At 47.4% G+C, this 23,710-nt stretch overlaps 1 protein-coding gene across 2 annotated transcripts in view; it reads left to right on the top strand.

The window, feature by feature from the left end:
• Positions 1 to 23,710, top strand: part of MCTP2 (multiple C2 and transmembrane domain containing 2) — an 896,516-nt gene that overhangs the window by 366,705 nt on the left and 506,101 nt on the right. The gene's annotated exons all lie outside the window — the stretch shown is intronic.

A 23,710-nucleotide genomic window follows, 5' to 3' on the forward strand; every position in this document is an offset into this window, starting at 1 on the left:
GTATCCACAATTGGGAGACCCTGGCATCCAGATAAGTCCCTTGTAACTGGTACTTCTAGTACCAAGGGCCCTGATGCCAAGGAAGGTCTCTAAGGGCTGCAGCATGTCTTATGCCACCCTGGAGACCTCTCACTCCGCACAGACACACTGCTTGCCAGCTTGTGTGTGCTAGTGAGGACAAAACGAGTAAGTCGACATGGCACTCCCCTCAGGGTGCCATGCCAGCCTCTCACTGCCTATGCAGTATAGGTAAGACACCCCTCTAGCAGGCCTTACAGCCCTAAGGCAGGGTGCACTATACCATAGGTGAGGGTACCAGTGCATGAGCATGGTACCCCTACAGTGTCTAAACAAAACCTTAGACATTGTAAGTGCAGGGTAGCCATAAGAGTATATGGTCTGAGAGTTTGTCAAACACGAACTCCACAGCACCATAATGGCTACACTGAAAACTGGGAAGTTTGGTATCAAACTTCTCAGCACAATAAATGCACACTGATGCCAGTGTACATTTTATTGCAAAATACACCCCAGAGGGCACCTTAGAGGTGCCCCCTGAAACTTAACCGACTATCTGTGTAGGCTGACTAGTTCCAGCAGCCTGCCACACTAGAGACATGTTGCTGGCCCCATGGGGAGAGTGCCTTTGTCACTCTGAGGCCAGTAACAAAGCCTGCACTGGGTGGAGATGCTAACACCTCCCCCAGGCAGGAGCTGTAACACCTGGCGGTGAGCCTCAAAGGCTCACCCCTTTGTCACAGCACCGCAGGACACTCCAGCTAGTGGAGTTGCCCGCCCCCTCCGGCCCGGCCCCCACTTTTGGCGGCAAGGCCGGAGAAAATAATGAGAATAACAAGGAGGAGTCACTGGCCAGTCAGGACAGCCCCTAAGGTGTCCTGAGCTGAGGTGACTCTAACTTTTAGAAATCCTCCATCTTGCAGATGGAGGATTCCCCCAATAGGGTTAGGATTGTGACCCCCTCCCCTTGGGAGGAGGCACAAAGAGGGTGTACCCACCCTCAGGGCTAGTAGCCATTGGCTACTAACCCCCCAGACCTAAACACGCCCTTAAATTTAGTATTTAAGGGCTACCCTGAACCCTAGAAAATTAGATTCCTGCAACTACAAGAAGAAGGACTGCCTAGCTGAAAACCCCTGCAGCGGAAGACCAGAAGACGACAACTGCCTTGGCTCCAGAACCTCACCGGCCTGTCTCCTGCCTTCCAAAGATCCTGCTCCAGCGACGCCTTCCAAAGGGACCAGCGACCTCGACATCCTCTGAGGACTGCCCCTGCTTCGAAAAGACAAGAAACTCCCGAGGACAGCGGACCTGCTCCAAGAAAGGCTGCAACTTTGTTTCCAGCAGCCTTGAAAGAACCCTGCAAGCTCCCCGCAAGAAGCGTGAGACTTGCAACACTGCACCCGGCGACCCCGACTCGGCTGGTGGAGGTCCAACACCTCAGGAGGGACCCCAGGACTACTCTGATACTGTGAGTACCAAAACCTGTCCCCCCTGAGCCCCCACAGCGCCGCCTGCAGAGGGAATCCCGAGGCCTCCCCTGACCGCGACTCTTTGAATCCTAAATCCCGACGCCTGGGAGAGACCCTGCACCCGCAGCCCCCAGGACCTGAAGGACCGGACTTTCACTGGAGAAGTGACCCCCAGGAGTCCCTCTCCCTTGCCCAAGTGGAGGTTTCCCCGAGGAATCCCCCCCTTGCCTGCCTGCAGCGCTGAAGAGATCCCGAGATCTCTCATAGACTAACATTGCGAACCCGACGCTTGTTTCTACACTGCACCCGGCCGCCCCCGCGCTGCTGAGGGTGAAATTTCTGTGTGGGCTTGTGTCCCCCCCGGTGCCCTACAAAACCCCCCTGGTCTGCCCTCCGAAGACGCGGGTACTTACCTGCAAGCAGACCGGAACCGGGGCACCCCCTTCTCTCCATTCTAGCCTATGCGTTTTGGGCACCACTTTGGACTCTGCACCTGACCGGCCCTGAGCTGCTGGTGTGGTGACTTTGGGGTTGCTCTGAACCCCCAACGGTGGGCTACCTTGGACCAAGAACTGAACCCTGTAAGTGTCTTACTTACCTGGTAAAACTAACAAAAACTTACCTCCCCTAGGAACTGTGAAAATTGCACTGTGTCCACTTTTAAAACAGCTATTTGTCAATAACTTGAAAAGTATACATGCAATTTTTATGATTTAAAGTTCCTAAAGTACTTACCTGCAATACCTTTCGGATGAGATATTACATGTAGAATTTGAACCTGTGGTTCTTAAAATAAACTAAGAAAAGATATTTTTCTATACAAAACCTATTGGCTGGATTTGTCTCTGAGTGTGTGTACCTCATTTATTGTCTATGTGTACGTACAACAAATGCTTAACACTACTCCTTGGATAAGCCTACTGCTCGACCACACTACCACAAAATAGAGCATTAGTATTATCTATTTTTACCACTATTTTACCTCTAAGGGGAACCCTTGGACTCTGTGCATGCTATTCCTTACTTTGAAATAGCACATACAGAGCCAACTTCCTACACCCTGCTTCTCATTCCGTCTAAAGCCAACAATGAAAAAAACATGTCATGCTCTTTCTCGAGAATTGACACTAAAATCTGGAACTCCATACCAGTAAATATTACAATGAACCCTTCCTTCCTGTGCTTGAAGTGACAGCTAAAGGATCACCTCATAAACTGACATCTCAACTAATGCCTCAGACATTGCCAAAAGATGTAGGATCTGTACTCCCAGTTCTCGTTGTACTCCCTCTTTGTTGTTTTATCTCCTTTTAGGCCTACCACTGATTTGATTTGATGCGTCACAGAGGTTCTCCTATTCTATTGATTTGTCACAAATGTTCTAGTATTCTATTTATCTACTTTGATCATGTTATTTGATGTAAAGCTCTCTGATACCCGTGGGTCTGGAATCATCTAGTTGGGCACTCTTTTATCTACTTTGCATTTTCCCACTGGATTGCTCTTCCCGTGAACTTCTGTGCTCAATCTTTTCATCCACTTTTCAGGAAGTATTTTAAAATGTGGCCTTTTTGCAAACATACTCTATCTTCTTGTCCTTCCTCAGCACCAGAAGATAATTCTTTAATTTCCATCAACTTGATTTTGGAGGCTTTCAAGGCGATCCATTATATAGACAGAGTAGCAAGTGAGTCTTTTCAGTGAATTTCCCCTTGCTAATTTGAGGAGGAAATGGATTTGCCCTAACCTTGGATTAAGTGAATCCTCTTGCAGCACCTTGCAATGCTTTTATAGATAATTCAAGCATTTAAAACTGCAATTTTGAAATTGTGATTTTGTTTTCCTCTTTTTTTTTTTTTTAATACGAGTATTTTGTAAAAGTCTTTGGTGTTATGCTTTCCGTTCATCATGAAAACAAGGTTTTTTATGCAAGGTTGCATTGTTTTGCAATGTGGAGAAATCATTTGGGGATATAGAAGCACGAGTTTACTGTAGGTTGGGGTTGTGGGCAGTCCCTAGCATAGTATAAAAGGTATTTTTAGAGAACATGCAAGTGTTTGTTTAAGTCGCACGTGTCATGGAAACAATATATTTGTATTTCCTAATAAATTTGGCACTATTTGAATTTGCACACTAATTTGCAAAAGTTACTGTGCTCAGTTTGGTTTTGCTTTGTCAAGTTTCATGCAGATCCAAATAGAAGAGCAAAGAAAAAAAGAAGCATTTTATATTTAAAGCACCATAAGGGTCTCATTTGAGACTGACAGGTCAAACATGACAAAAACATGGAAGGAGTAGGCATTAGCATGGCCCACGCCCATGGTCTGCTGCAACATGATGTCTTTACAGGTCTTTACAGTTCATCTCAGTACCACCTAACACTAGCATGTCAGAAAGGTACATTAACCTGGGCTGGTTCTCCCTAGCTGGAGAGCCACCTAAGGCTTTGTTTTCACCTTCAACAGTCTTGGGTGCTTGGCTGCAGTGCCAACGCCATGGTGCCCCACCAGCCCCTTGTAGTATGATGGGGTCTTGATTCCATGGCACAGAAAGTTCATAAAGTGGGTTTGTCGCTGTGCGGCCTGGACGAACAGTGGTTGTTAAACAAGTAATGCAAAAACTCTTCTGCCATTCAGTTGATTATAGCAATGCCTTAGTTCTGTGTGTTATTACCATCTTTAGCTGCCACCTGAGGAAGTAGGGGGCATTGGACGTGTTTCTCTAGCTCCCTGCGGTTTTTGTCGTGCTTGAAAGTGGCATGCCGTCGGTGCCAGGTGCACTGGGCTGTGACCCTGCATTTAAAGCTCACGCGAGCTTTCTGGTATCATCTAAGCAGCGATGTTCAGCTGGCCGAGGTAGAACTCTACAATCAGTGTTTATTGTTTTTTTTTTGTTTTTTAATAAAATTCATACTGTTCACTTGCCACTTTCACACCGCACATTGCGTTTATTTGTCACGCCCGACAAGCTAGCTTAATTAATTAACCTATTAAAACTTATCTGACCTCCAAATATGTTAGTTTGTGCTGATAATTATTAGAGATCTGTATCTTTAGAGCACTTGTACTATTAAGAAACGAAACAAATTGAGTGCTCCCCGCAGCCGAGGAGTTCTCCTATTTCCTGAGATGGCATCGCAAGACGCTGGGTTTTGGTGGTGCTAACCAAGCGGTAGATTGTGGGGGTTCAGATTCGGAGATTCTTACAGAGGCACAACTTTTTCACACACAACACAACCTGTCATTCAAGTTGGCGGAAATTAGACAGTGTGATGTTGATTTATTATGTCTAGTTATTTACCAGAAGTACCAGCAATAGACCAAAAAAATACATCATTTTGCCATTTTGCAGTTCTCACTCAGAATTATCTGACATGTTGGTGCCACCTTGTGGCACTTCTCCTTATTGCTATAAATACCGAGAGGGGCTTTGCAAGTCAGTCTGTTTTTTTTTTACCTTTGTACATTTTGTAAGATGCATTGACTACGAGAAAAACACATCTAATGACTTTGCTCAGCAAACCGTGTTAAACCTAGTGGAGCACAGCCTACATTGTAACTACAAATCGTTACAGATGAAGATGCTGCTCAAGCAAACCGAGGAAAATAATCTGTCAACACAATTTTTATATTAAGCTAAACTCTCTCTTTAGTTTATTTGAGAATATTTATCATCAGTAGACAGCTCTGCCAAATGCTACGCATCAAGTTTTGCACAAATGCATCTTAGTATCTGTTCCCGCATTCCCGCACTGAAACACAGTGTCACGCAATTAGAGCACTTCAAACTCTTAACACTACAGGCGGTCTCAGCAAACCAGCATCTAAGCGAGCACGAGCCACCCGCCTACCGTGAGTGCTGCCGGATGTCCAGACAGTAACAGATTCGGCTCGGGATCCAGGACATGTGAAATGACCATGCATATGACAAGTCAAGGGCGATGTGAATATATGGCTCAGCCCGTATCAGTTCCCTCTTCACTCTGCTGTGAATGGGCATGTAGGAGGTCAGGGTCCACCATTCATCTGACATTGGACTGTCACTGAATATCAGTCTCTGGCGTTCTGGTCAGTGGCGTAACAAATCTTGAGGGGGGGCCTGCAAAGTACATGGAGCCCCCCCCACCCCCCCCACCGCCCCTCTCCCCCGACTCACTCATGAGCTCTCAGGCCCGAATATTGTGCTGAGGGGGCTCTTTGGAGCTCGCCATCCCTCAACCCCCCCCCCCCCCCCCCCGCACCGTGGGGGCCTTTGTTACGCCATTGGCTCTGGTAAGACTGGCCTTTCATACCGAGGCTTCCAAAGGGACTAGCATGGCCAGCTGTTCACGATGTTTTCTCTCCCTGGTCACTGTGCACTGGGCCTCCGTGTTGTCTCCCCCCGTCCATTCAGAGTTGCTCTTGAGGAATTCAGTTTTTGAGACGGCAATGAAAAACAGTGTGCTAACGTTGTTTGGTGCAGCAGATAGAAGGTGTGAAAGGCCTGCAAGCTGGTACTGGGCATAGCGGTCCATTAGTTTTATCTTCTTTTAATAACATAAAGAGGAATGATTTGGTCATTATCTTCATGAACCCTTTCGTTATGGTTTAAGTACACTTCCTATGATAAACATACCTATTATATGCTTGCCGATTTCATTTTTAAAACGTGTAATCTAGTGTTTTCTTTCAGAGATGCGTGTTTCAGATTCAGATTGACCCATGACAAGTTCCTTGCAGGGGATCTTAGGCGGGATGGTGGTTTCAGTAGGGACAGTTCAGTTAGCAAGAATTTAATTAGCCAGCGGTTGAACCACAACCATGAGAAGACTGTGAGGTTGGAAAGGGATAGATGAGTGGTCCAGACTTCGTCTAACGTGTGGCCTTTGAAATGGGTGGGAGATAGCACATGTTGTGGAAAATCTAAGCTACTGAGGTGGTTGTAAAAATCTGTAGCTAGTTATCCCTCTTTGTCATTGTTGGCCCAAAAATTAAAGTCGCCGATCACCAACAGGGTGGCTGAGCAAGACGGCCGAATAGACTGTTTCCCTGCGCTCCTACCGACGTCTGCCTGTTCCTGCTTAATCCTGCAACATCCTGAGCTCTACATTCCCTAACTTCATTTTGGAAGATTACGCAGAATCGCCGCACCACATAAAGATTTTATTCTCCACCTAATTGCATTGCACACGAGGTGACTGTGTCTGCTAGGACTTGAATACGGGGAGCAGCCCCCATCTTGCTTCCGGCCTCAGTGCTGGCTCAGAGCGCAGAGACCCGGGATTTCACCTTCCACCTGCATTGCTGTGCGGCCCTGATGTGCAGGTGGGGATGTCGAATAGAGGGCCCCTGCTGCTGTGAGGACAATCCTGCCCAGAGGTGAGGGGTGGAGCGCGGGGTTGGGAGCCGCACTTGTCACAGGAGCAGAGCAGCTGCTGCCCAGTGGCTCTAGTTCTTGTTGCTGCAGGACGTGTTGCACCCCAGCCTGCTGTGAGGCCCTGGATATGCTAGGACAGAGGGGGTGAACTTGCGGTGTCCTGTGCCTAGGCTGTGTGGGACCACGCTCACCCTGAGCTGACGGGCATCAGTGCTGGACTGGCTGGCACTGCCTATTTTGTCCCGCAGCAGAGAGCGGTGTACTCCACCCCCCACACAAGGTGAGAGACCGGGGACCTGACCATTGCGGAGCTGGCAGGCAGCCCAAGGGACGGACAGAAACCTGCACAGGCTTCTGGGGTCTGAGCTGGCGGTCCCCGCCCTAAGACGTGCTTGTGTCGGGCACGGGAGTGAAGGAAAAGACCCACAAAGCCTGACTACATGAGTTAGGCACTAAACTGTATCATGGCCTGACACTTCATGAGGCACAGTTTGTTGTTGGGGGAAAAAGACACACATCTGGTTTTCTCCGGGATTAATTGCATTTGCTTACTGCTGAGAGTGCACCCTCATATGATGATTGTCCGTGCGCTGAGATGAAGAAACTAGGAGCTGCATTTATACTGAATGGGCCCAGAGGGGGAGTGAGAGGTGCCAGTTGAGGGACCATGAGCTTCGAACAGTTGTGACTGACCTAATCTTTAGAATAACTCACAACACCCTGCCCACATATTTATTTTTATTAATCCTGGGAATTTCGCCTTGACACGGTTGTTTGGCCCGCCCCCCTGTGCACGACCCTTGTAGAAGGGAACTGGTACTACCCCGTAGAGGTATGAGAGAACCAGGATCTCTTCTTGTCACTCTCTCTGGGAGCCCACCATTCATACTGCCACATAGGTTCTGAAAACTGCAGGTGCGTGACACAAGACGTGTTTGAGTTCAGTATGGTGAAAGACAAAGGGACTAAACATATACTGGGATACACACACCCAGCTCCCTCAGTGGAGCAGTCGCAAGCAGAGACTTTGCACTTGGAGGTGGAGGCATATAACAAGGTGGATTTATCCTCAGCGGATCTCCAGGTGGCGATTAACACCTCACATGATGAACTGGCACACAAGATTGACTGTCGCTATAAACGTTAATTTGCTTCAAGCAGATTTGCGCAAGGTAGCAGAATGTGTAACAGCTATGGAACAGAATGTAGTAGGCACCTTGCAGCAGGAGGCCAAGACACTTAGAGATACAGTGTTCCGCCTAGAACAGCATTCAGCGCATCTACCTGATAGATTGGAAGACTCGGAAGGAATAACCTATGGTTTGTGGGATTCCTGGAGAAGGCGGAGGGTCAGTCAACTGAATTGTTCTTGGAGGACTGGATTACTTCTGTTCTGCAGCCCAAAAGGCTATCCAAATTCTTCACAATTGATAGTGTCAACAGAATATTTGTCCCGCCGCCACAATGGGGGGCCCTGCCAAGAGCAATTATTGCTTGTCTGTTTCACTTTTGTGATAGAGACGCAATCCTTCAGATTACATGTGCAGTGTGGCCTCTGAAGTTTGAAGGTCACCCCATTTCCATTTACCTTGATTATACTCAGTGAGTGCAAGAAAAGAGGAAGACCTTCCTATCGTTAAGAGACGCCTCCGGGACCTTAATCTGAAATAGTCTCATGCTACCAGCAAATCTGTGTGTCCAAGGTAAAGAGAAATCCCTCTTTTTCTTAACAGCCACATAAGCTAATAAATGGTTTGACTCAAGAGGCTGTGGATCCACCCAGGACCGAAACCAAACAGTGTCACAGAGCACACCGGGCCCTGACTTCCGCCCCCAGCGCAGTCGTTGTCAATGGAAGTGTCAAGAGGCTGGAAGAAAAACTGGAAAAAATACTAGTATGCCCGGATGGCACTCTGAGAGTGAAAGACATAGTACCTGACTCGGGAGAAGGGCCCCAGGACCTGCATGACAAACATACAGCAGCAGTTGATGAAATCTCCTGAGAAGGGATTCATTAAGAAGGGGAGCACCTCATGATGATGGATGCTGGGATGTCGCAACCTTGGGACTAAATGAAGAACTGAGACTTGAGTGCTAACGCCTAATAATGTGAACAGACTGGCACCACTGAGGTCCACGCTGGGGCTCGGGTGATGCCCTGTGCTAGAAGCAATATGCCTAAAATGATGTGCACATATACATCTCCTGTTACCCTATAACTCTGCTGCAAGGCTGTGCAGAACTGGTGGAGACGCCCGTATATAGAGATTCGTTAGAAATGGATAGGGCGCTGAACGCTATGGCCTCGCTTCCTACGCAATAAATTACCCTCCTGCTCAGCACGAGTTCCACATGTTTCTATTTGTTTTTTTAAGTTTAGTATAGGTGATATGGGGTGGGACTTGCTGACTTATGACTCAAATAATGTGTGATGGGAAGGGTTTGCATCAATCAATCAATCAATCAGTGCTTGTAAAGCACAACTACTCACCCTTTAGGGTCTCAAAGCGCTTGGGGATGGGGGGAGTGTAGCCTTTACCGGAGAGGTGGTTCTTAAAAAAAAAGCCATGTCTTCAGTTCCTTCGTGAAGCTGAGGTGGGAGGTGGTTTGTCTGATGTGAGAGGAAGGGTGTTCCAGGCAGTGGCTGTGAGGTAGGAGAAGGAGCGTCCGCCTGTTCTGGTTTTCCTGATGCAAGGTACTTCTGCGATGCCGTAATCCAGTCTGCTGGTGATGAGGGCATGTGTGACGGTCTTTCTATGTTTGAGGGGGATCCACTTGAAGGACTTGCGTAGGAGGTGGAGGGTGCGGAAGCAGGTGGAGGTGACTGAGTTAATTTGATGGTTCATGCTGAGGTCGGAGTCCAGGATGATTCTGAGGTTGCAGGCTTGGCTGGAGGGGGTGGGCGGGTTTCCGAGGATGGGTGGCCACCAGGAGTCATTCCACCCATTGGGTTGAGGGCCCATGAGGAGTACTTCTGTTTTGTTTGCGTTGGGTTGGTGGCAGGTGTTTCTCATCCAGTTAGCGGCTGCTTCCATGTCTTCATGGAAGTTGTGTCTGGCTTTGTTGGGTTCATTGGAGAGGATAAGCTGGGTGTTGTCGGCGTAGGAGATTATGTTTATTCCGTAGCTTCTGACGATGGTGGCTAGCGGGGCCATGTAGATGTTAAACAACGTGGGGCTAAGGGAGGATCCCTGGGACAATCCGCAGGTGGTGGGTGTAGGATCTGCGAGGAAGGGGGTGAGTCTCATTCGTGAGTTCTTCCAGAGAGGAAGGATTGGATCCAGTCGAGGGCCTTGTCTCTGCTGCCTGCTACATGGAGTCTTCTTATCAGGGTGTGATGAGAGACTGTGTCGAAAGCCGCCGAGAGGGCTAGTAGGATGAGTGCCGCCGTCTCTCCCTTGTCCAGCAGGGAGCGGAAGTCATCTGTTGCGGCCAGGAGGGCTGCTTCGGTGCTATGGTTTTTCCTGAATCCGGATTGGGAGATGTCGAGGATGTTGTGGTCTTCTATAAACGTGGGGAGCTGGCTGTTGACTCCTTTTTCAATGACTTTCGCAGGAAATGGAAGTAGGGAGATGGACCTGAAGTTTTAGAGGTTGGTGGGGTTGCCAAGGGTTTCTTGAGAAAGGGGTTGATCTCAGCGTGTTTTCAGTTGTCGGGGAAGGTGGCGGCTGCCAGAGAGCGGTTGATGGTGAGACGGAGCTTGGGGTGATGGTGTCTGCAGCTCTGTTGAAAATGTGATGAGGGCATGGGTCCGTGGGGGCCCCGGAGTAAATGGACTTCATTGTTCTCAGTGTATCTTCGGTGGTGAGGGGGGTCCAGGTGGTGATTGTTGGTTTGTTGGTGTTGGGATTTGGTAGGGGGGTTCTGGCGTAGGTTGTCCTTGCTGAAACTGTCGCAGATGGTCTTGATTTTGTGGTGGAAGCAGGTGTTGAGTCTGTCACAGAGGTCCTCTGAGGGTGGGATGTCCGTTGTTTCACTGTTGGGTTGGGAGAACTCCTTGATGATGCTGAAGAGTTCCTCACTGTTGTGAGCTTGTGAGGCGATTCCGTCTTCTGTAGCCTTCTTTCTGGTGTTTCTGATGAGTTGGTGGTGGCTCTGAAGTTGCTATGGGCTTCTGTGGATTTGGTGTTTCTACAGATTTTCTCGAGGCGGCGACAAGTGTGTCTAGATTCTCGGAGTTCAGGGGTGAACCAGCTGGCTTTCTTGGTGTGGGTGCTGTTGTTCTTTTTGAGGGGGGCTATGGTGTTGGCACAGTCAGTGATCCATTTGTGAAAGGTGGGTGCTGCGGTGTTTGGGTCTTTGTCGTGTACAATGGTGGGGGCGGCGATGGCGAGGGCAGCGGGGAGCTGATCGACTGTTATTCTTGTCCGTTTTCTATGTGATGGTTGTATTTGGAGTCTGATGACGATGGGTGTGTTATAGGTGAAATGGATGCATCGGTGGTCTGTTCATGGGAGTTCCGTGGTGTGACTGAAGGTAACGGAGGTTCCTGTAGTGAAGAATGGATCGAGGATGTGTCCTGTTGAGTTTATTGGCTCCGTCACAATCTGTCAGAGTCTTATTTTGGGGTGGTTGTCTAGGAGGGATGCGGTGTTGGGATCTTGTAGATTCTCGAGGTGGAAGTTGAGGTCTCCCAGCAGCATGTAGTTGGTAGTTGTGATGGCTTGTGCGGAGATGCAGTCCGTGACTGAGTCGGCAAAGGGTGTACGTGGTCCGGGGGGCAGTAGATGAGGTTCCTCTGATGGTGGATGTCGGACTGGTGTGTAGCCTGAATTGGAGGTGTTCCATCAGGCTTGTGGATTCTTCGGAGTCTTCGGAGTATATGTTCAGGTGGAGGTTGGACCTATGGATGATGGCGATTCCCTACCTACCCCTCCCAGGGCAGCTGGGGCGGTCTTTCCGGGCAATCTTGTATCCCTGGGGGATGGCGATGGTGGTGTTGGTCCAGGTCTCGGTGAGGAACGCAATGTCCGGGGTGGTGCTGTTAAGGAGGTCCCAGATATGGGCAGGATGTTTATGGAGGGATGGATGTTGAGGAGAATGCACTTCAGAGTTTTCGGGGTCGGAGAGATATTGTGGGTGGGTTGTGCTGGGTCCAAGGTCTTGGTGGTGATGTAAGTTTGGCAGCTGTGGAGGCAGCTGAAGGGACCTTGGGTGTTACCTGAAGATGCTTGCTTGCAGTTGTTGTTGTGTCCTGGGTTGAGTGAGATGAGTGCTGCTGATGTGTAGACGCGGCGGGTGGCAGGACCAGGGGTCCTGGTCGCGTTCTGGTCACGGACGGGCACAGATGGGCTTGCCTTAGGCACGCCTTTGGCGTGGCCCCGCAGCGGCTGCCATTAAGTAGGGGGGAGGAGAGGACAGCTGGGAGGTGGGAGCGGGAAATGGCGCAAAAATGGGGGGCAGGGATAGCAGCAGCAAGGATAGAGAGCAAGAGAGAGGAGGGATGTGGGGCAGCAGCGGAAGGAAGAGAGCCAGGGGGGAGAGCAAGAGAGATGCGAGAGTGAAAGGAGTGAGGAGAAAAGGGGGAAAAGATAGAGGAAAAAGTGCAGAAGCGAAAGGCATAAAAAGAACAGCACACAAAAGAATAAAAAGGAGGCGAAAGGAGGAAAGAGGCAGAGGGCAGCCTAGCAGAATAGCAGGCCTCTCCCACTAGACACCAGGGATGAGGCGAAGGCAGAAGCCTGCGGGTGGAGGAGGGCCTCGAACAACTGACTGAGGTCAGAGTTCAGGGACAGAGGGGCTTCACTTGGCGGTGGAGCTAAGAGGTGGCAGAGCAGTTCACTGACCAGGTCAGTGAGGTTGGTCTTTCTACCGCGCAACGGCCGCCATTGAGGGGGGAGGAGAGGACAGCTGGGAGGCGGGATCAAGAAACGGTGCGAAAAAGGGGGGTGAGACTGCGGGGGCAGCAGCGGCAGGGATAGAGAGCGAGAGAGAGGGGGGGCCGGGCCGCAGGGGCAGCAGTGGCAGGAAGAGAGAGAGGGGGGAGAGCAAGAGAGATGCGAGAGTGAAAGGAGTGAGGAGAAAACGGGGAAAAGATAGAGAAAAAGTGCAGAAGTGAAAGGCACAAAAAGAAAAGCACACAAAAGAATAAAAACAAGGCGAAAAGAGAAAAGAGGAAGAGGGCAGCCTAGCAGAAGAGCAGAGCTCTCCCACTAGACACCAGGAATGAGGCGCAGGCAGAAGCCTTCAGGTGGAGGAGGGCCTCGAACTACTGACTGAGGTCAGAGTTCAGGGACAGAAGGGCTTCACTTTCCGGTGGAGCTACGAGGTGGCAGAGATGTTCACTGACCAGGTCAGTGAGGTTGCTCTTCCTACCGCACAGCGGGCACCATCAAGCAGGGAGGATGGAGGAGAAGACAGCTAGGAGGCGGGAGCGGGAAACAGCATGAAAAAGGGGGCGTGAATGCGAGGATAGAGAGCGAGAGAGAAGAGGGGGCGGGGCTGCAGTGGCAGCAGCGACGGGGATAGAGAGCGAGAGAGAGGAGGGGGCAGGGCCACAGGGGCAGCAGCGGCAGGGAGAGAGATGGGAGAGAGTGAGAGAGATGCGAGAGTGAAAGGAGTGAGGAGAAAACGGGGAAAAGATAAAGAAATAGTGCAGAAGCAAAAGGCACAAAAAGAACAGCACACAAAAGAAAGAGGCAGAGAGCAGCCTAGCAGAAGAGCGGCGCTCTCCTACTGGCCACCAGGGATGAGGCACAGGCAGAAGCCTGTGGATGGAGGAGGGCCTCGAACTACTGACAGAGGTCAGAGTTTAGAGACAGAAGGGCTTCACTTGTGGGTGGAGCTACGAGGTGGCAGAGCAGGTCACTGCCCACGAGGAAGGGGAACTTGGGATTGGAGGTTGTTTTTGTTGTTTACTTGTTACTTGGAACGTTACCACTGCTGTCATGTAGTCTCAGTCTGGCAATAAGAATGGGTGGATCCGTGTGTGGGAAGTGTGCTTGGGGACATCCCTGGAGGAAGACGGAGGGAATGATGATTGCTTATACATAATGGCTGAAACCCTCACACATCTTATTACGAAGAATGTCATAGGGATTAGTCTACAGGGTTTCTGTCGACTTTCTTGAAGAAACGTGTGGGAGGACTGCATTCCCAGCCTTAGTAAATGGTGGAGAGGTAGCATATACACCAAATCCTACTTGGAACCTGCCTGGGGAGGGGGTTCTTATTTGGGTGACCCATGGAGTACCATTACAACATTACAACCACATTGTCGATCCAGAGGGCCACTATGTAATCCTTCATGGTAGTCTAGATGGCTGTGAAATATCAATAGAAGTTGGGAGGTTATTTCCTTAAACAATTACATCGAGGTTGGAAGAGTTCCATGTGGACTTAGAATACTGATAACCCCTTCATGTGCAAATCTGCATCCTAAACTCTTGGAGGAATGGTCTGTGTTAATGGCAACATCTTGTAAGAGCATGTTGGAGCTTCTCTCAAAATATGCGGCAATTGAAGTAACACGAATCAATGAGGAGATCAAAAACATTAGGGCATCTCTAGAGAATATTACAGCTCAAGATGAAATAAATTAGTTCTATAATGAGATGGAGGTGCAACTTACTAAATATGAGGAAGAAATCAAGATGAAGAAGAAAAGGAAGTTTTTAAGAGATAAGATTGAATATTTCACTGGCTGTATCCTCACGTTTGGTAGGAAGTTCGATTTGGCTAGGAAGGATTTCAGACAAAGTGAGGCTTTAAGACAACAGGAGATACTTTCAGCTGAGTCAATTGTAGAGAATGCCTCAGATATTGAGGAACAACCGGGTACCAGCAGCTCTTTAGGAAAACCATTCACAACATTGGAAGAGTACCGTTTTTTACAACAAAATCAATGACCGCAAAGAAAGCCTCCAAAAGGAAAGGGAGAAGGCGGAGTTACAAAAAGAACAGGAGAGGGGGAATGGCAGCAAGAAACCGAGAAGCTATTTGGGAAAAGCACAAAACAGGTCAAAAAGAAGTTAAGCGTGAGAACAAACTTATGATAGTGAATACTTCCTCCCGTGAATTATCCCATGATGAGCGTATGGAATTGGAATTGGGATTATCCTTCTGTCCTGTTGCTAACTTTAATTATACTAAAACTCGTATTTACATTTTTCAATTTGTTAGAAAGCTAAAACTATTAAAAATCTTTACCCAGCAGAAGGACAAGCATATCCCACAACAGCCAAAGACGGACTTAAGTATTATGGATTTGTCCACGGAATTGACTACAGGTGACATTAGGGGTTTAGCTACCCTTAGAGAACTGGAAGCAGGGGAAAGATTATGGGACACTGAAATTGATTTTTTGAAAGAATTGGGATTGGAAACAGGGGGCGTGAGTGATAGTAAATTTAAGCCAAAATCCAAATGTAATCATACGACCCCCCCATGACAATATTGATGCTTTCCACGAAGCGGTGGTTTCGATCTGATTAAACTATGGAAGAATAGTAGGGACACTTTTGCCAGCAATCTACCACCAGGCCAACGAAGAGCATTAATTTCATTAAACAAGGCAACTTCTTTTGTGATCAAACAAGCAGACAAAGGTGGGACTGTTGTATTATGGGACCTGGAAAAATACCAAAGGGAAGCGAGGAGACAGTTGTTATTTTCAAATTGTTATGAGAGGTCGACTGTGACAGCATATCAGACCTCACTAACATTATTTCATGATTTACTGGTAGAAAGTTATGGGATTCTCACGGATGATGAGTTGAAATTTCTGACAGTCAAGAAACCGGTGGCACCTTGCTTTTACATGTTGCCTAAAATTCATAAGGACAGTAGAAACCCCCCTGGCAGACCAATAGTATCGGCGAGAGGCAGTTTATTACAGAACACTTCAACATACCTTGATTATTTTTCATGTCCCTATGTACTCAGCCTGGTATCGTATTGCAGAGATAGCATGGACGTCATCACTAAGATACAAAACATCCAGTGGAAATCCAATTATATCATGGTGACCATAGATGTAGTGTCCTTTTATACCTGCATTCCACATGATCTAGGCATTCAGGCATGTCAGCACTTTTTTAGGGACAAGCCGATCAGGTTATATGAACATTCTGAATTGCTCTTGAAAATGTTGAGGTCTGCTTGGAGAATAATGTTTTCTTATTTGAAGATCAACGGTATAGGCAGATTACAGGGACTGCGATGGGGAGTTCCTTTGCTCCAAGCTATGCCTGCCTGTTTATTAGGTGGTGGGAGACACAACATGTGATGTTGGAAGCAAATGAGAAATGGTCCAAACACATATATCTCTGGACAAGGTATATTGATGATATCTTTGCAATTTGGGATGGTCCAGATGTAGTGTTACAGGACTTTTTGGACTGGTTACCCAATAATGAGTTAAATCTGAGTTTCACATATAAAACACACAGACAAATTATGGAATTTTTGGATGTTGAGGTCACAGTTGAGGATGATACTCTTTAGACCAGACTCTTTAGGAAAAGTGCATCAGGAAACAGTATCTTACATGCCTATAGCCACCACCCACCCAAATTGAAGTGGGGTATACCTTATGGGAAATAACTCAGAGCCAAAACAAACTGTAGTACGCCCCAGAACTTTCAGAGTGAACAAGTGAATATGATCAGGAGGTTCAAATCTAGGGGGTACCCAAGAAAAGTAATCAAGGATGCTTGTCAAAAGGTGGCTGGGGTACAAAGAGAAAGTCTTCTAATTCCAAACAGAAAGAAGGAAAGTGAGAACACTCTGAGATGCATTACCACTTATAGTGCCTACTCGGACCAGGTGAGGAAGATTTTGAAACAATATTAGCATTTGGTGAGCACAGACAGGGTGATTGGCCAGATTGTCAGCCCACATGCAAAAAGCAGCTCCCTACAGGACATGTTAGTTTATAGTTATCGGATTAAAGATAGGGAGACTTTTCTAGGTAAGCTACAAGGTTTCTTCAAATGTGCAAAATGTAAGGCCTGCAAAAACAATGTGAGCTGCAAAACATACCTATTACCCACAGGAAAGGAAGTCAAGATTAAAAAATTCTTGAATTTCAACTCTGATTTTGCCATTTATGTGATTACTTGTTAATGTGGGTTTCGATATGTGGGAAGTACATTTTTTCCCATGAAGAAACGCATTTTGGAGTATTGGCGTGCCATCAGAAATAATGATGTAACCTATCCGGTGGCCCGCCACTGTAATTTGGTACATGAAGGGAAAATTAAAAAAAAATCATTTTTGGGAATTGACAGAGTGCTGCCTACCCCAAGAGGGGGTGACAGGGAACCAATCCTTAGAAGAATGGAATCAGAGTACATAATTCGATTAGATAGCAGACATCCGTGGGGATTGAAGAAGGATGAGGAACTTTATGTTCATATACGTTAACCCTTATAGTATGAAAATAGTGTCATATTTGATTTTATATTGGACTGCGTTATTTTGACTTTGGTTAGTGGTTCTGGGATTACTTTTGACTTGCTTTCAACTGTTGGCCCATACTCCTGAGAATATACACAGAAAAGATCTCAATGTGATAGATTGAGTTTAAAAGACATTATGGGCGTCAAATGACAGGTTGGCCATTTTCTCTGGAAAATGTTATGACCACGATGCCACTTGGCTTGTTTTGCTTTGTTAAGAAATTAATTTTAGAATTGAATTTTGAAAATAGAATGTTGGGATTTATAATATATTGGTTTAGATACCTGTGCTCTATACATGATTTTGGTTTATTGAGAATTATATCCTGGGTTTATATGGTATTTTCTCTATACATCAGTCTGTCTTCTATGTTTAATAAAGCAAAGGGTATATTTTCTAAGGGAGAGGGGGCCTCTGTAATGACTTGGGCTAATGAAGGAGACCGTAATGGTTGAAATGCGTAGCCATTGCAAGTTGATACTTTGTTATCATTGAAAGACTTTAACAGCCTCAATTAAACATTCAAGTTGTTTGGAGTGCCGGCATTTGAATATTTAGTTATCTTTATAATTATCGATGGGCCCTGCGCCCGTAATGGTGCACCGATTTCGTGTGGCGAAGTCAGGAAGAAAAGCAGGTAATGTTTTCAGTAAATGGCTGTAAAATATGTCTAATTAATGTGCATTGCCCCAGCTTTTTTCCCGAGGTGCTGACAGCAGCGGCTCTATTTTTTTTATGCTGCCATATTGTTAGCAGGGGATTGTAACTGTGTTATGGATGGTAGGATGGATCTAAGCTTCCCTCAGTTGTCCACAAAACCCATACTTACTTCAACACTCCAAGATCTGACTCGAAAGACACCCTAAACAAAACATTTACTTCTGTTACAGGCCACCATCGAACACATTTTGTCGCCTAAACTATTGCTTTCTCTCTCCTGAACTGGCCCCACAAGACACTGACGTATCTTATCTGACACCGTATATTTCCGACCACTCCCCGCTGTTGCTGACTCTGGGGAACAACCCTGACCAAACCGCGGATACCATTATGGCGGCTTAGGCAGAGACCCTTGCTGATCTGCCATATGCCCAAACGGTACGAGATACACTGACGAATACTTAGAAGAGAACTGGGGATCGATGCGTTCCAAAGCCCTTGATTGGGAGGTGATGAAAGTGGGGGTATGCCTTACGACATCCTATGTGGTCCCACAACAGCTAGAATGGGATGTAGTCACCTGGGAGAAGGGTTTAAGGCAACTGGAAGAAACTCTCCCAACAGACCCTCAGGAAGTTGAACGACTGGCGCAAATTGCAAACTGACTGTGAAATGTCCTGAACAACGCGCTTTTAGGGGTGGGGGTAGATAAAGGGATTGGGGTGGGGTTGGGGGGGTTAATCTATTTTTTTTAGGGGCAGAGTGGGGGGTGTTTGGTTTTTTTTTAAAGGTAGGACTTAGCGGGGTCGCGCAGGGTTGAGGTAGTTTTTAGGGGTGGGGTGAATAAAAGGCTTGGGGCGGGGTTGGGCTATTTTTTTTGGGACGGTGTGGGGGTCGGGGTAATTGTGTTTTTAGGCGCAGGTGGAGGGTTGGGGTAGTTTTGTTTGTTGGGGTGTTGGGGGCGTCTGGGTAGTTTTGTTTTAGGTGTGGGGATTGGGAGGTCGGGCTACTTTTGTTTTTAGGGCAGGTGGGGGGTCGGGTAAGGTTTTAGGGCTCAGGATTGGTGGAGTGTGTTGGGGTAGTTTTGTTTTTAGGGGCGTGTGGGGGGTCAGGGTAGTTTTGTTTTTGGGGGTGGGGACAGGGTAGTTTTGTTCTTAGGGGCAGGGTAGCTTTATATTTAGGGCTGGTGGGGGAGTCGGTTATTTATAGGGTGGAGGTGTCGGGGAAGGTCTTAGGGCTCAGTGTGGGTGGGGGTGTCGGGGTAGTTCAGTTTTTAGGGGTGGGGGTGAGGAGATCGGGGTAGTTTTGTCTTTAGGGGGTGAAGTCAGGGAGGTCGGGTTGTTTTGTTTTTAGAGCGGGTGGGAGTTGGGCTAGTTTTGATTTTAGGGGCGGGGTGGGAGGTCAGGTAGTTTTGTTTCTAGGGGCGGGGGTTGAGGTAGTTTTGTTTATAGGGTTGGGGGGTCAGGGTACTTTTGTTTTTAGGGGCGGGTGGGGGGATTGGGGTAGTTTAAGTATTAGGGATGGGGTACTTTTAGGCCTTAGGGCGGTGGCGGGGGGTGGCATGATAGAACCACGCATGCCGTTCCCACACTTGCCTTTACTAGGCATGCTTTTTCAATGAAAAATCACTGTAAAGGCATGCGTGGTAAAGGCATGCGTGGAAACCACACGGTCGTTGTTCTATCATACATTCGAACCTACCTCCTACAGACTTGGCATAGACTGGAGAAACACAACTATAAAACCTATAGACGATTGCACAGAGAGGGGGATAAGACAGGGGCCTTTTTGGCCTGCCCTCTACTCCAAGAGTCCCCTGACACAATTATCCTATCATTGCGTATGCCTGAAGGTGCCTGAGTTTATACACAACAAGCAATTAATGGGGTGTTCCATGATCATCTTAATGGTGTATACACTGAACAGACACAACCGCAGCCTGGGGTCCTGGAGGAACTCATGGAGGAGATAAGCCCACCATGCATCTCCCCAACCCAAAGGAAATCTTTAAACTCCTGGATCTCTATGTAAGAGATCTTCACTGTGATTTAGAATCTTAAACCTGGGAAAACACTGGGCAGTGATGGACTCCCAGCTGAATTCTACCAGAAATTTGCAGATGTCCTCGCAGAGAAGCTATCAGAGGTATACAATGAGGCCCCAACTAGTGGTTATCTCTCCATTTCTATGCAGGAGGCATTGGTGGTGATGATACCCAAGCCGGGTTGGGACCCTGACTCTTTTAAGGCCTACTGTCCCATATTGCTATTACAATTGGATATAAAAATCCTCAGTGGGTTGATGGTGGCCAGACTACTACCCCATATGATCATACTAATACATACGGACCAATCAGGATTTATTCTGTTACGCAGTACCCGACATAACCTACGGTGTCTAACACTTGTATATCATGTACCAAAACGTCCGATGATTATGCGCTGGCGCTATTGGATATAGCGCAAGCATTTGATTCTCTAAACTGAACATACTTCTGGTATGTGCTGAAGATGGTGGGCCTGGGCCCGGGTTTTAGTAATTGAATTCATCTTCTTTACACAAATCCATATCCAAAAGCATATGAAAGGGACCAATAGGGTTAGGTTTGTGTCACCCTCCCCAAAGGGAGTGGACACAAGAAGGGCGTAGCCACCCTCAGGATCAATAGCCATTGGCTGCTACCCTCTGACCCCTGTAACACCCTTAAATCCAGGATTTAAAGGCTCCCCTGAACCCAAGCCATCAGATTCCTGGCAACTTCACAAGAAAAAAGAAGGACTACTAAGCTGGGACCCCAGCAGAGAAGGAGGAAGATGGAAATTGACTTGGCCCCAGCCCTACCTACCTGTCTCCTACTTCAAAAGCCCTGCAAAAGAAGGCAATGTGTTGTGCAGGTCCAGCGACCTCTACCAAGCTTCCAGAGGACTGCCTGCATCACAGAGGACCAAGAATGCCTGTGGACAGCGGCCCTATCCAAGAAGAAACTACATCTAAGGACTCCAGAGCCATCCCCGGATCCGCAAGTCCTGACCACTCTGCACGCGACGCCATGGCCCTTGTCCAGGTAGCCCAACTGACTAGAGAGGATCCCCATGCAGTTTCGAGCAAGTGGCCACCCTGGGTAGATCTCTCCTGTCCCTCACAATGACGCCTGCAGTGTGAATCCAGAGAACCCCCCTGACCGCAAAAGCTCTGGATGAACATATCCGATGCCAAAAGGTACACTGCACCCGCAGGCCCCAGGCCTTGGAGAACCCAACCTCCGGTGCAGCAATGTTCAGCAGGTGGCCCTCCAACTTGTTCAGTCTGTGGTTTTCCGGAACCGACCCCCTGGTTCCAGCATGCAGCATCTAAGTGACCCCAGGAGTCCCTTCATAGGAAAGCATTGGGAGCCCGATGCTCTGTTTGCACCCTGCACCCAGCTGCCCCTATGCTGCTGAGGGTGTGTGTTTGGTGCTTACCTGTGCCCCCCTCCCTCCTCGCTGCTCCCCAAAAACCTCCAGGTCTGTCCTCCGAAGACGAGGGTACTTACCTGCCATGTTAAATTTGCCTCAACATTGACCTCTGCACCTGGCCAGCCCTGTGTTGCTGGTGGTGAGTGTTTGGGGTTAATGTGAACCCCAGCCTGTGGACTTCCTAAGCCCTGGAGACTGGAACTGTAAGTCTTGCACTTAACTGTAAACCATACTAACTTCCCTCCCCCTGGAGCTGTTTTTGAAAATTGCAGTCAATTTTTAAAAGAGATTATTGCCATTTATTCAAAAACTGTAAAACTTACCGAATCCAATCAAAGTAATATTGATTAATATGTGAAATATGTATCTATTGATGTACTTACCTGCAACTTGAATTTTGTGGTTCTAGAAATAAATTACCAGAAGATATTTTTTATTTAAAAAAACTATTGGTCTGGAGTTAAGTCATTGAGTGTGTGCTTCTTCTTTTGTCTGTGTGTGTGCAAAAAATGCTTTGCACTACCCTCTGATAAGCCTAACAGCTCAACCACACTACCACAAAAGAGAGCATTGGTATTATCTACTTTAGCCTCTGGGGACCCCCTGGACTCTGTGAACACTATATCTCATTTTGATATAGTGTATACATAGCCTTCTTCCTACAACCACTGTCAGTAGTGCAGTCCAAGCGTATGATATGTATTTAAAGTGCTCAGCCTAATAATAAAGGCTTTGCACTAATGAACCATACATACAAGCTCGAACAGCATAAACATATGGACACAAATGTTACCTCAACTTCAGACTATTCCTTTCTCTGCTCCATAATGTGGTACTGTAAACTGGCAGCCAATGGGTTTATGCTGGAGGGAATTGGGCCTACTTGTCCCAAGGAAAAAATAAACATGGAAACTTGTTGTCGTTGACCTCAAACAATATGTCGTGGGTGTTGGGCTATAGTAATTCCACATCCCTGAGTCTTTATTAGGAATATTAAAGAAAAAAATAGGATGGCATTACATACAGGTTCAATTACTACCTCAGTACTTTCACATAATTTAAAAAACATTCAAAAAGGGAAGAATAATATCCCATTCCGAAAGGGAAGAATAACAACTTTCTAAAAGTGCGGAATAACATCAGGTGAGGTCTAACAACGAGAAGGAAGCTGTGGCACATTATTTAAAATCATCCCAATGTCATGACTCTTTCTTGGTGTCTCTCTTCTCCATTTCCAACTTGGAAACTTGCTTGTCCCTATGTCTAACATCTTGTTCATGCTTCACCATTCGGCCCTTGAACTTCTTCACATCCTCCACAGATGTAATTTCCCCCTCCGTCAGCTGAAATAAGCACTGGAGGTCTATCTGTACCACCAAATTCATCGTTTTCCTATTGGGAAGAACTACATCAGCAGGGTCATGAGTCCCCTTTACCCTTTCCTTGTGCCCTCCTTTAATATAGATTGCTTGGAGTAAAGAAGACCTGTGTTTCTTTCATTCCCCTGCTTATTTTTCTTCAACAACATATCCTCAGCTCTGGAGATATGCAACTCGCAGGAAAAAGAGATTTACCTCTAGTAGCAAAAAGAGAACGATCATCCCGAGCTCAAAGCTTGTCTCATTGCTGCCTCTGTGCCATCTCATGTTCTCAGTCAGTGGCTGTAATTACCACCATTACATTATCGCATTTACTGTTCACTTCTCCTTAGCCGTCCCTTCTCTCTTCACTGCCACGCTGCCCGGTCCTGGGGGATCCCCATGACCTTAGGACGCCGGTGGGCACTGCAGCAGCCCCTCTAGCTACAAAAAAATGGCATTTGTTTGGCACACTTAGCTCACAGTCATAGCACCGGCATGCTGATAGCCTCTGTGCAGACTAGGGGTGGAGTTCTCTAGTTATTCGGGTCCAGTGCGGGCATTAGTGCATCGAGGAGAGATCATGGGTTGGGCCGCATTTTCCTCACGTGGGACCTCCAAGTGTCTGACCCTCTCACGCAATCAGTGCCCTCAAGAGGAGGCTCACTGAAGCCACAAAGAAGTACTATCAGCTCACTGGCAACCTGTCTACACTCAACCCTGGGTGTTTTACGACCTTCACTCTTAATTTACACAAGCAGACTCATCTGAATTATTTCATCCAGTTGTGGGGGCACACCTCCAAACACACAAAGGAAAGCAAACCATTTAGTTGCTGAGTAGCCTCATGTTATCTGACACCCTTAGCCAGTGGTGGATTTTTAATCAACAATACAGTGATTTTTGTGGTTTTTACTTACACGATTAAAAACGAAAAGGCTAAATAGTCATGGTTGCCTCAAGATGTCGCACATTACATTTGACAGATATC

The sequence above is a fragment of the Pleurodeles waltl genome, chromosome 3_1 (genome assembly GCF_031143425.1).
Source record: "Pleurodeles waltl isolate 20211129_DDA chromosome 3_1, aPleWal1.hap1.20221129, whole genome shotgun sequence".
Lineage (NCBI taxonomy): Eukaryota > Metazoa > Chordata > Amphibia > Caudata > Salamandridae > Pleurodeles > Pleurodeles waltl.